Genomic DNA, 11,393 nt, shown 5'->3' with positions numbered 1-11,393 from the left:
ATGCTTGGCCTCCTCTTGCCAATTGCAGGCCCATCCGCCTCCCAGCGCCTCCCGCTTGGCCCCTCTGGCAGAGGCAGTGAGAATCGCGGATTGTCAACATGACAGGCGCGACGACGACCACGTTGAAGAACTGTGGCAATTCCGAGGAATTTACTCGGCAGCCAAGCAATTGTCTGTCTCTTGGTATCTGCTCTGGCCAACACTCACTGAAATCAACCGAAATAGTGAGCAAACGAGTCGAGGCGGGGCGGATGTATGTAAATCACTTTATGCGCGAGTGTCAAAAAATTAAGAAGCCCAATTAGACGTTGCCACCTGTCAGCAGTTCGTCATCTTCAGCCAAGAATATGACATTCATTCATGCGCCAGAATGAGGAAGGAGACGAAACGCTTCAGCTGACAATTTATGTCGGGAGATCTTATGCCAGCCAGCCAGCCCGACAGACAATCCGCCAGTGAGTCGGTCCGTTCGTCAGTTCCCTCGGTGTATGTGTGTGTGCTGTGGGCCATAAAAGTTGTTGTTGGCCATCAGAGCGCCAAGTGTTGCACTCATTTATGAATTTATGTTTTATTTTAGTCCATGGACCATGATATTTTGCATACATTCACATTCATGACAATTTCCATGGACCAACTGATATGATCAGGCAACATTGTATGTAAACAGATTACTTATGAAGTCAGAATGAACTAAGGGGAATTGAATTATGTTAGCTTTAAAAATTATATAAATATATATAAATATTTATTTGAAAGTTGTAAATTTTTTACCTATATTTAATAAATGAAGTTAAGTATATTTAATTTTCACATTTTAAAAATATTTGAAATGAATTTCAACATATTTTGTCGATGAAAAAGTTTTAATTTGGTAAGGACATGGTAAAATATAAAATATTAACAAAAAAAAAAAATTTTTTTTTAATAAATTAGTCAAATTAAACAAGCCACAATGAGATTAGGTAACCGAGTGAAAAATAAAAAATATATATACACTTTTTCTAAATACTATACTACTACTAATAAATTGATAAAGAATTAATATTCTAAAAAGCGTTACCAAGAATGTATATGATAATATACATAATATATTTTGTATATTTATTTATTTTTTGTATTTTTACTTTTCTTTGACTATTCAACTAACGAGGTTATTAAATCAAATATTATTAGGGGCGTCTAACCACTGCACTATAGTGCAGGTGAAGCTTATCTATAGTCAAAATGTAAAATGTGTAACCTGTTCACATCATGCATCACGCGTCAGTCATGCAACAGACCCAAAGCACGTTCCGAGCAGTTGGTTTAGGAAGCTGATCTAATGCACAATATGTTTGGCTGCCGACTTGGCAAACATTGCCCCGACGTCAGTCACTCAATCAGTAAGCAACAACAACCACGACAACAACAGAAGAATCAGAACATTTGGCACTTTGTGGTCGCTCGCCAGATATGAAACATTCCTTCGATGCGCGCTGTCCGTCTTGGCTGGGTCTGTTTGCTGTGACAGACACGACGACAATTCAGCAACGCGTTGCAAGTGACAACATCAACTGATGGGAAAGATACATGTATACATACACATATACATTTGTGTGTATGTACACGTATGCCCATATGAATTGGGCCCGATTCTGTCGAGTGCCTCTTGCACTTAACAAAGTTGTCGCGGCGCCTCTGCTTTGACATATTTTTGGCCAACATGGATGCGGACGATTGAGATGCCGTTAATGCGAGGAAGACATGCGTACACACACACACACACACACCTTTAGGTACATACCATATCCCGCTGGCAAATGTGTGTGCACATAATATGAGCCGTAGAAATTCTTATTGAAAATCTTGATAATTTTATTACTATCGAATGAAAACTAAACACAGCAAGACAATTTTTTTCCAATTGTCCTCAAACTCAAACTATCGCTTAAAGAGTGAACCCTAACTATCGATTCAAGTTTGCATTTTGCAGCACTGTACATGACGAGGCAAGACCAAAGCACGTGTCAAGCGAAAAATCATTTCATCAAACGACAGTCGACGTTTCGCCTCGTCTTACTTATTCGAAATTTAATTTGATTTTTAAGCATTTGAAGTCATGTTTATGCGAAAAGTGGATCGAGATGCCATCTACACGGTGCTCTTCCGCTCGGGAGTTATGTTTGCTGAGCGCGCGCCGCAGAAGATGCACCCGGAGGAGGAGCTGAAGCACCTGAGCAATCTGCGGGTGATCAAGGCGCTGCAGTCACTGAGGTCGCGCGGCTACGTCTCGGAGCAGTCGGCCTGGCGCCACTACTACTGGTGCCTGAACATCGAGGGCATCGAGTACCTCAGGGGCTACCTGCACATGCCCACCGAGGTGGTGCCCACCACTCTGCAGCGCCGCAACGAGCCGGTGCGCATGTCGCGCACCTCCGAGGATCCTCGCTCCCGCGGGGCGCGCGAGGGCAAGGAGCGCGATCGCGACGATCGCACCATCTACCGTCGCTCCGAGCGTCCCATGGACTCGGACAAAGCCGGCAATGTGGGCGCTGGCAACGCATCTGTGGAGTTTCGCGGTGGCTTTGGGCGTGGCCGCAAGTAAAGTATTTGTGATGTATAATTGAATAAAAAAGATATCAATTGGAGTATTGCATGTTCATATTTTTTCTTAAAATAGGTTAGGTTTTGTTCCAGAAAAATTGCCAGTAAAATTAAATTAAATTAAGCTTTGCATAGAACAGTTTTTGGTCTTCAGTTTCCTTTTTACTTCAAATATATTACAAGTAAACGAAATCCATATCCATCCCATCGCATCTTCTATTATATACAATATATGTATATTATATATTATCGCTCACCATTCAGTCTGGCATGTTGAGTATTGCAATAGATCTATTCCCGAAAATAAATAAGCATACACGAAACGAGATTTATTTTATAAACTTTTAATCGACTGCAGGGAATGGCCATTATTTCGTATTTAATGGGCATGTGTTAGTAAATAAAGTTTACAAAATGCTCGCTGCATCCGGTTTATCGAGTCAATCATTTGGCCGGGTCTTGGGGCTTTTGCTCAATCAACTGCATGTTTATTGTTTACTTAAATACCCACTAAAATATGTGTCTACATTATGATAAACAATTCGCTCCGACTCGGATAACGACAATAAATCCACAGCTTGACGTTGCACTGTTGGCCACGCCAACGCAGGCCCGGGCGAGACCTGGTTTCGGACCTGGTTCGGGACAGGATGGCTGGGAAGACCTGGAAGCGCATTTATTATTTGATTATAAACAGCAGCGAGCTGTGAGCTGTGAGCTGTGAGCAGGCGAGTCAGCGAGCAGAGGCGAGTGTCGAGCGGGGCCATAAAAATCACCTACTGACAGATTTATTACACAGCCAGCGAGCCGGGCAGAGTCGAGTCAAGACGAGCTGAGCCAGGGGCAGCTCCTGGCCAGCCAGCCAGCCAGCCAGCCTGGCAGACGCTTTCGCTTTGACAACAAGCAGATACGACTACAACAACAGCAGCAGCAGCAGCAGCAGCAGCTGAAGCAACTGCATCGCTGCGTCGGGGTCTCGCGTCCTCGAGCTCGTCATCGTCATCATCAGGCAACGATGCTGACAGCTACACGGCAACGCCATCAGTGTAATCAACTTCGTGTCGAGCGGCAAAGACTGTTGTGGCTGGGACAGCACAGAGCAGCACACAGAGGAGCAGCAGCAGCGGCAGAGCGCAGGCACAGGCCACTCCTGGTAGCAGCGCCAGTGGGAAGACACCCAGAGCACCTTTATGGGTGGCACGTAATCCGCTTGCCCCGCTCTTCATTTTACCCACTTCGCAACCTTCAAACAAGCCCTAACTCTTTAGCCTCATTAAGCAAGACAAAAAAATCACAATAAAATCAAGCGAAACAGCGAAGACGAACAAATTTTGCCGGGAGATGTCGAAAGTGAGAGATTCTGGCATAGATTAGCTGGATATTCGATATGAGAGAGCTAAAGCAATTATCAAGATGAAATAGTGCCACTTTCAGGTTATTTATTAACATTTCAGACTCTTTAGTTAACTATCTACATTTTGACATCCATTTATATACATATTTATGTATGTATATACTGATTGATTGGTTGATAAAGTTAATGTTTGCTCCTTATCTGTATAGTAAATATATATAAATATATATAAACATACCCTGAACCCTGGGAAATCGGAAGAAGTTTGTTTAGAGAAAGGTAACATTTATTAATATATTTTATATATTTTTATTTACTTTTTTATATTTAGTATTTATTATTTATTATTTATTATTTATTATTTATTATTTATTATTTATTATATATTATTTATTATTTATTATATATTATTTATTATTTATTTATTTAAAATAATATATGTTTATTTTCAAATTTTTTATATTTTAATATCACTAGCTTAGATTTGAACTTATCTATTTAAGTCAGTCCTTTCAAGCAAAATACCTGATGAACTTTTTAGGGCCAATTAGATTGATCTCAGTCAACACACATAAAAAATCCAACATGGGACAAGAGACCCAGAAACTTTCCTCTGCCTTCAGTTAGTAGTTGTCAATGTGTTGAGCTGTGCTGTGGATCTGCTGGATCTGTGCTGGAGTGGAGGACTTGGAATCGACTTGGGTCGATTGCTGAATTGCTGCAGTCGCATCCCGAAAGTGTCAAATGTGCTGTGTGATTTATGCAGTCAGTCGCATGATTTGTTTGCAGTCCGTCTACTTTTCGTGTTTATCTGGCAAAAATATGAGAAAGATAAATTGATGCTGCTCGCAGCCAAGTCGCCTCCTCGAGCAGCGTGGTCGCGTCGACTGGCCAAATCGCAATCAGTTGGCGATTTTCACTTGGCAACTTTTACTGCTGTCCGCAGCGGCGGCTGCTTTCATTCGTCACCTGGCCGCATGTAATTTCTCAGGTAAATTATTGAAACGTCCCTAACGATGCGAACGGTCGCCACAAGGCATCAGCCATCAGCCATTAGCCATTTGCCATTTGCCATTAGCCGTGAGCCGTGTGCTGCCAGCCATAAGCCATGAGCCGTGCACCGGGTGCGTTTGAGGCAGTCGCTCCATTGGATCCGCTGCATCAGGAAGTGTCCGAGATTTTGCAGCGCTTTGATTTGTGTTTTAAGCAAATGATATATACGTAAGTATGTATGTGTGAATTCGCATCCCACTCTCACGTATTCGCATGCGTATCCAAGTTGTTGTTGCTGTTGTTGATTTCGATCTTTGGATCTCAGCTCCGAGTGTTAATTTATTAACACTACGTTTTGGGGTCTCGCGCGGTGTTAACTAGCACAGCAACGGCTTCAAAGGCCTGGGAAAGGCATTCACAGCAGTTGTCTGCGTCGAAAGAAAGTGCCAAAGTGTCCTTATTTGAGTGGAGAGGGAGAGAGAGAGGGAGGGATCGTAAAAGAGATATAGAGATTGATTTAAATTACTGATTCTATAGTAGATTGCTATACATACAAGTGCATTATTATTTTCATATATAATATTTATTTTACGACTGTCAAAATCTGCTGAGCCAACTCGGACTCTAAGCATTTAAAAAGTCCAATGAGATCGTGCCTTGCCCCTTTCCCATTATTAAGAGAAGATTAATCTAATTTGATGTTTGGCTCCACATTTAAAACAATCAGGCAAGCTCAATGAGTAGACGTAAGCACACACATATGTATGCATTTACATTACATACCCATGTATACATATGTAAGTTTGTTAAGTTAGCTCATTTGGATTAGTGATGTAATGAGTAAATAAGAGTGAGCCATGGAAATATAATATAATCTTAAGAGAGATATTCTAAGAGCATGTATAAGCTGCTGCTGCGCTGACATTTAGCTTAGCTTAGCTTAGCTTATACATCTATTGAAGCATGAAGAAGGAGTAAGCGTTCATCGACCTCATGGGATGTAGTATAGGAGGACATAAATAAAAGATGTATGCCCTGGAAGAAACGGGATTCCGGATATAACGACTCTGCTTACAGGGTCCGTACGATTATTGTGACGGAAATTCTGGTCTCCAGGCAAACTTTTATGCGTAAACTTATATATATTATAGATTCTATATAACAACAGTCCCTTGAACGTCCTTAAAACTGGACTCTTCTGTACCTTTTTCCTTAGAAATGAGCTGCATGTTTGCAAGAAGAAATTCTATAAAAGTGTGATAATATTAAATAAACGAGGCGCTCTTCGAATCGATCAACAGTTTGGCATAAATCACTTTGCCTAATACATCTAAATTTAGTATAAACTATTATGCATTATTTTAGTGAAAATGCTTAGAGAGAAGCATTTCAGCAGCTTGAACATAAACTAGGGTAATTGGCATTAACACTTGACAACAAAATAAATTATTATTACATTTTATTACAGCGACTTGAAATATTTTCATAAATAACCCAGAATTTAGTACCATAAATAAGATGCAACTAATAATAAATAGTTTATATACATAACTATTACTCGGTTAATTCCATTTGCTAGCCGCAGTCAACAGCTTGTGGCCCTAACAAACTTACATTTAATGCTGCTCCGCCTTTTCGGTGTCATTTGCATTTTTTATATTTTGGTGGCTCGCTCGCTCGCTCGGTCGATTGATGTCGCTTCCTGGGTGCCGTACAATATGGCCGTGGTATGGCATTTCTAAATGGACGCCATAATCAAGCGCTAATAACCTCATTTGTATGTCCAAGCGGGCCATTAACTTTTCATTTGCCACGCGAAAATGTTGCATTGAGCAAATGCAGGCAGCAGGCAAAAGGCAGGAGGCAGAAGGCAGAAGGCAGAAGGCAACAGGCAGCCGGGCACAGAGACCAGATGGAGATTGTCCAATGGACTTGCCAACCGACCAGTCAGCGATCCATCGTGCCACTCGTTTCATTCCATCTCTCTCTCTCCCTCTTTCTGCTCTGTATCTCTCTCTCTCTCTCTCTTTCTGGCGACCCGCTGCAGTTGGACTTGGACGTGAACGTGGACATGGACATTCGCTGTCAGAGCTCGCACTCGGCCCGGCCATAACTTGCGTGAAACATGTTAATAATTTACAATTTGGTATTCATAAATAAAATGTCATCCAGACTCCTCCGACACCGACACCGACGCCGCCGCTGGTTGCTGTTGCTGTTGCTGCTTGGTAATGAGCGAATGTTGATTGAGGTTATATTTCATGGCAAATGGGTGCCGTTGCCTCTGGCAGCGCTTGGGAAAGTCAAAGTCTTAACGGACACTGCGAGGCGCATGTTTAACTCGTACCCGGAGTAGGTTGACGTTTGACATGCGGCTAAATCCGCCAACTGCCATCGTAAAGTAGCCCAGGAGGTTGCGCCTGCGCTCCAGCACAGTTGTCCATTGGCTGCTGCTCCTGCTGCTGCTGCTGCTGCATCTCGGCTCAACTCTGATTAAACTCTGGCCATTTATCGTCATTTATGGTAATTGTTTGAATTGCAATACGCAGGCAGCTCAGCTCAATGGCAGCCGTGAGATAGTCGATTTCCCCCACCTTCATATCGCTCTGTCCCTCTCTCTCTCTCTCTTTCTCTCGCTCTGAGCTGAGCCAATTAGCAGGCGGAACCATATGAAGTATGTCTCCTCCCCACACACACGCTCTGTGAATATCTTAAGATAAGCCAAAAGTTGTTTTTTTGTATAAAGCTTGAATGTGACTTTTAGCTTATGTAGTTCGTATTGCAGGAGCCGAAGGTATTGAGATCTCTTACGAAAAATCGGTTTCTCCCTGAATTTTTCCTCTGAGTGGGACATCTCTTGGTTCTCTAGTTCAAATTAGTAACGTTTTTCAGTTCATCTCTAAATAATTTTTGCCATTTAATCTTGGCAACATTATGATTATGGCCTTGACAAATGTCGCTGACATTTCCCGTCACATATCCTCGATAATGTTTCGAGCAATGTGCTGGAATTTGGCCGGGCTGTCACCGAGTGCCGTTATGCACAATGGGTGACATTTAATTGCAGGCAGATACATTTTGTCAGGCGCGAGTGACGTGAATAGATGCCGACTCTGTCAGCCCAGTCAGCCAGCCAGGCAGGCTGCATCTGCATCGGCATCTGCATCCGGGCGCTGCAACGAGCTGGCAAATTAAGTGGGTGCCGCTAGCTATTGCAACGGAATGGCTCCAACTGTGCGACGAGAGCTGTGAAGATGTGCGGCGACAGGCGCTGCAGTTGCAACTGCACTGCAGCTGTATGTGCTGCATTGAGTCTACCCGACTCTCCCTCTCTCTCTCTCTCTCTCTCCCTCTCTATCTGTCTCTGTCTGCCTCTGTCAGTCAGTCTGTCGTCAAGTGCGATACATTTCCGCGTGAGAAATGCGCAATTTCTGTTTATTTAATGCCAATGCATTTCGAATGCGCCGCCAACACGCCATCAGTTTTCAATCACGCGCTGAATTGCAACGCCCCGACGTCGTTCCTGTCGCTCCCCACCCGACTCCCGCCTCCTGCCTGCCTCCTACTCCCATGTTGCATGCCATGATTTACTGCGCACTTGTTGCGCCCCAACGCCAACACCAACAACACCAGCAACACCAGCAACAACAACAACAGCGACGAGATGAAGACTAAACGTTGCAGCAGCTGAAAATCACTTTGCAACTTTTGCATCTTCTCATGACGCTGGCCCCCAAAGTGGTGTCAACAGCTCTCGGCGCACTGACTGATGGCTTGCTCATCCGGAAATGTTTTCCACTTGCCAGCAGCCACTAGGCGCAATTTTCCAGCAGCTAGCAGCCAACAGCCAGCGAGCGATTCGCATCCAAAAAGCCAACAAAGCGTCTTTGTCAACGCCTGACAAATTGGGCTGCGAAATTTCACAAAGAACTGGGCAAACGCCAAAGCCAGCGAGCGACACTCTCCAAGGGGGGCAGCTGGAGGGGGGTGGCAGTCGAGCTCATTTGGGCGTTTATTTTTGTATCTTTGTCTATCTCTTGTTAAACTATGCAAAGTGTTTTATTAAATGGAAGAGAACTGCACGAGAAAGAAACTTTAAATGAGATCTAACTTATCTTTAACTGAGCTCCTCAAGCAGGTGCAAACTCACCTGCTGAAAGCTGTTATGAGTGGCATGAGAAGCTGCATGGGCTTACCAAAAATGTTTTGAGCAATGTCGTTTAGTTAACTTGACTCATTTTTAAACAATTTCGAATAATTCAACTAAGTATATATCTTATTATCAAAAGAAAATGTAAAATAAAATTTATATTAAATATATATATCTAAAAATTACCTTTATCAACTATATGTAGCCCTCAATTCAAATCAAGCTGAAAACCCAATGTCCATCAGCTACACCTTCGATTCATCTCAGCTGCTTGTAAAACATCTTTGGGGAGTAGAAGAATTAAGAGAATGCAAACATTTATGCGCATTTGTTTGTAAATTGGTCCACACGAAATCCTTGAGCTGCATGCAAATAACTCCTGGGGACCGCAGTCAACGTCGGCTGCCAGCGACAGGCGGCGGCGGAATGCAGCCGAATGGGAAGATGTGACATGAGGCGATGCAAAATGCATTCCCAGTGTGATGATGTGATATGTTGTGCTGAGGCTGAGGATGAGGCTGAGACTGAGACTGAAGCTGATGCCTCAGATGATGAGGCTGATGCTGATGCTGCTGCTGATGTCGTTGGCTGTGTGCAGCCAATGTCGAGGACGAGCTTGATGAGCATGATTACGAGCGGGCGCGGGGCGGGGAGGGGCTCTGATGCTGCGACAAGGACAGGAAGGCTGCATGCACTGCAACTGATGGTGACAATCTCAGCGCGGAGGCTGAAACTGATGAGGTTAACAGCGATGCTGGAGATGATGAGCCATATTATGTTACGCTGTCGCGTTGCCTGGCTCAGGGCTCAGAGCTGAGCGTGTCATAAATGTCGCACGCCACGTTACTGATGGCTGTGATTATGCCGCGTCCCCCCCGCCCCTCCACCCACTCCCACACTCACACTCGACACACTCTTCACTCACTGGCTCATGCCTGTGTGTTGTATGTCGCGCTTGGCGGCTCCAGACCAAACAGAAAATTTGCATGCGCACGAAACGTCATCGAAAATGCATCATTAGCAGCTGGGAATTGGGCAAACAAGTCTATTTGTCGCCTGGCAGCGAAGGCAGCGACAGAGACACGACCATGTCGCGATATGCAAAAGACCCCAGCACAGCGCCCACGACTCCACACTCGCGACACCACCTGGAGCACTTGTTGCCAGCGTGTGGCGCTGATCTATGCCCCCAGAGCCGTAACCCGCCATCGCCCCCAGCACTTGTGCTCAATTCAAATGCAAATCTTTTCCTTCTCTCTCTTGTAGTTACAAATGTTTCAACGGCCAGCCGCACGAGCGGCGCTTTGTGTGTTTGGAGCCCCCATAGTAAACTGACACAATTGTGTTTCAAATGCTTTGTATTTGATTTGCTTTCACAGTTCAAGGTTATGGGAATTTACCTGCGGCCACGCCCAAAGCCACCGCGAAACTCCACAGATGCGTTGCCAGCGCCCACATTGCCGGCTTTGTCCGAGTCCATGGGACGCTCGGAGCGACGGTAGATGGTGCGATCGTCGCGATCGCGCTCCTTGCCCTCGCGCGCCCCGCGGGAGCGAGGATCCTCGGAGGTGCGCGACATGCGCACCGGCTCGTTGCGGCGCTGCAGAGTGGTGGGCACCACCTCGGTGGGCATGTGCAGGTAGCCCCTGAGGTACTCGATGCCCTCGTTGTTCAGGCACCAGTAGTAGTGGCGCCAGGCCGACTGCTCCGAGACGTAGCCGCGCGACCTCAGTGACTGCAGCGCCTTGATCACCCGCAGATTGCTCAGGTGCTTCAGCTCCTCCTCCGGGTGCATCTTCTGCGGCGCGCGCTCAGCAAACATAACTCCCGAGCGGAAGAGCACCGTGTAGATGGCATCTCGATCCACTTTTCGCATAAACATGACTTCAAATGCTTAAAAATCAAATTAAATTTCGATGAAGTGAGGCGAGGCGAAACGTCGACTGTCGTTTGATGAAATGATTTTTCGCATGACACGTGCTTGCCTCGTCACATACAGTGTTGCAAAACGCTTGTATTGCCACGAGCTGCAAAACGTGGACATTGTATCGATAGGAAAGGCGCTCTGTTACTCCACTGTTACTCTTTAACATTTCTTATTAGCAATGTGATCGAAATTGTGAATTTTCGATTGTTTTATAATCAATTAATGTAATGTTAATATCGAATGCAGTTATAACTTATAAGTGTAAAGCTTTTAAATAAGAGTAATGTGTGGATGCTGGAACATATTTTATATGGAAACATACATGTAGCAGTTGGATAATTTATATACTTATTTCGTAGTACATTTATACTGTGTAATTACTTATA

At 44.4% G+C, this 11,393-nt stretch overlaps 1 long non-coding RNA gene and 2 pseudogenes across 1 annotated transcript; 2 read left to right on the top strand and 1 right to left on the bottom strand.

The window, feature by feature from the left end:
• Positions 1-1,886: 1,886 nt before the first annotated feature.
• Positions 1,887-2,627, top strand: LOC108612057 (small ribosomal subunit protein eS10 pseudogene; annotated as a pseudogene).
• A 3,603-nt stretch (positions 2,628-6,230) lies between these two features.
• Positions 6,231-7,162, top strand: LOC149269735 (uncharacterized). The gene is made up of 3 exons (XR_016269129.1): positions 6,231-6,343; positions 6,399-6,657; positions 6,719-7,162. It is a non-coding gene; the product is annotated as an uncharacterized LOC149269735 (long non-coding RNA).
• A 3,258-nt stretch (positions 7,163-10,420) lies between these two features.
• On the bottom strand, positions 10,421-11,089 carry LOC108609804 (small ribosomal subunit protein eS10 pseudogene; annotated as a pseudogene).
• Between the last annotated feature and the right edge of the window lie 304 nt (positions 11,090-11,393).

The sequence above is a fragment of the Drosophila arizonae genome, chromosome 3, assembly GCF_054131065.1.
Source record: "Drosophila arizonae isolate 15081-1271.41 chromosome 3, UAZ_ARI_1.0, whole genome shotgun sequence".
Lineage (NCBI taxonomy): Eukaryota > Metazoa > Arthropoda > Insecta > Diptera > Drosophilidae > Drosophila > Drosophila arizonae.
This window is presented reverse-complemented; position numbering and strand designations above follow the sequence as displayed.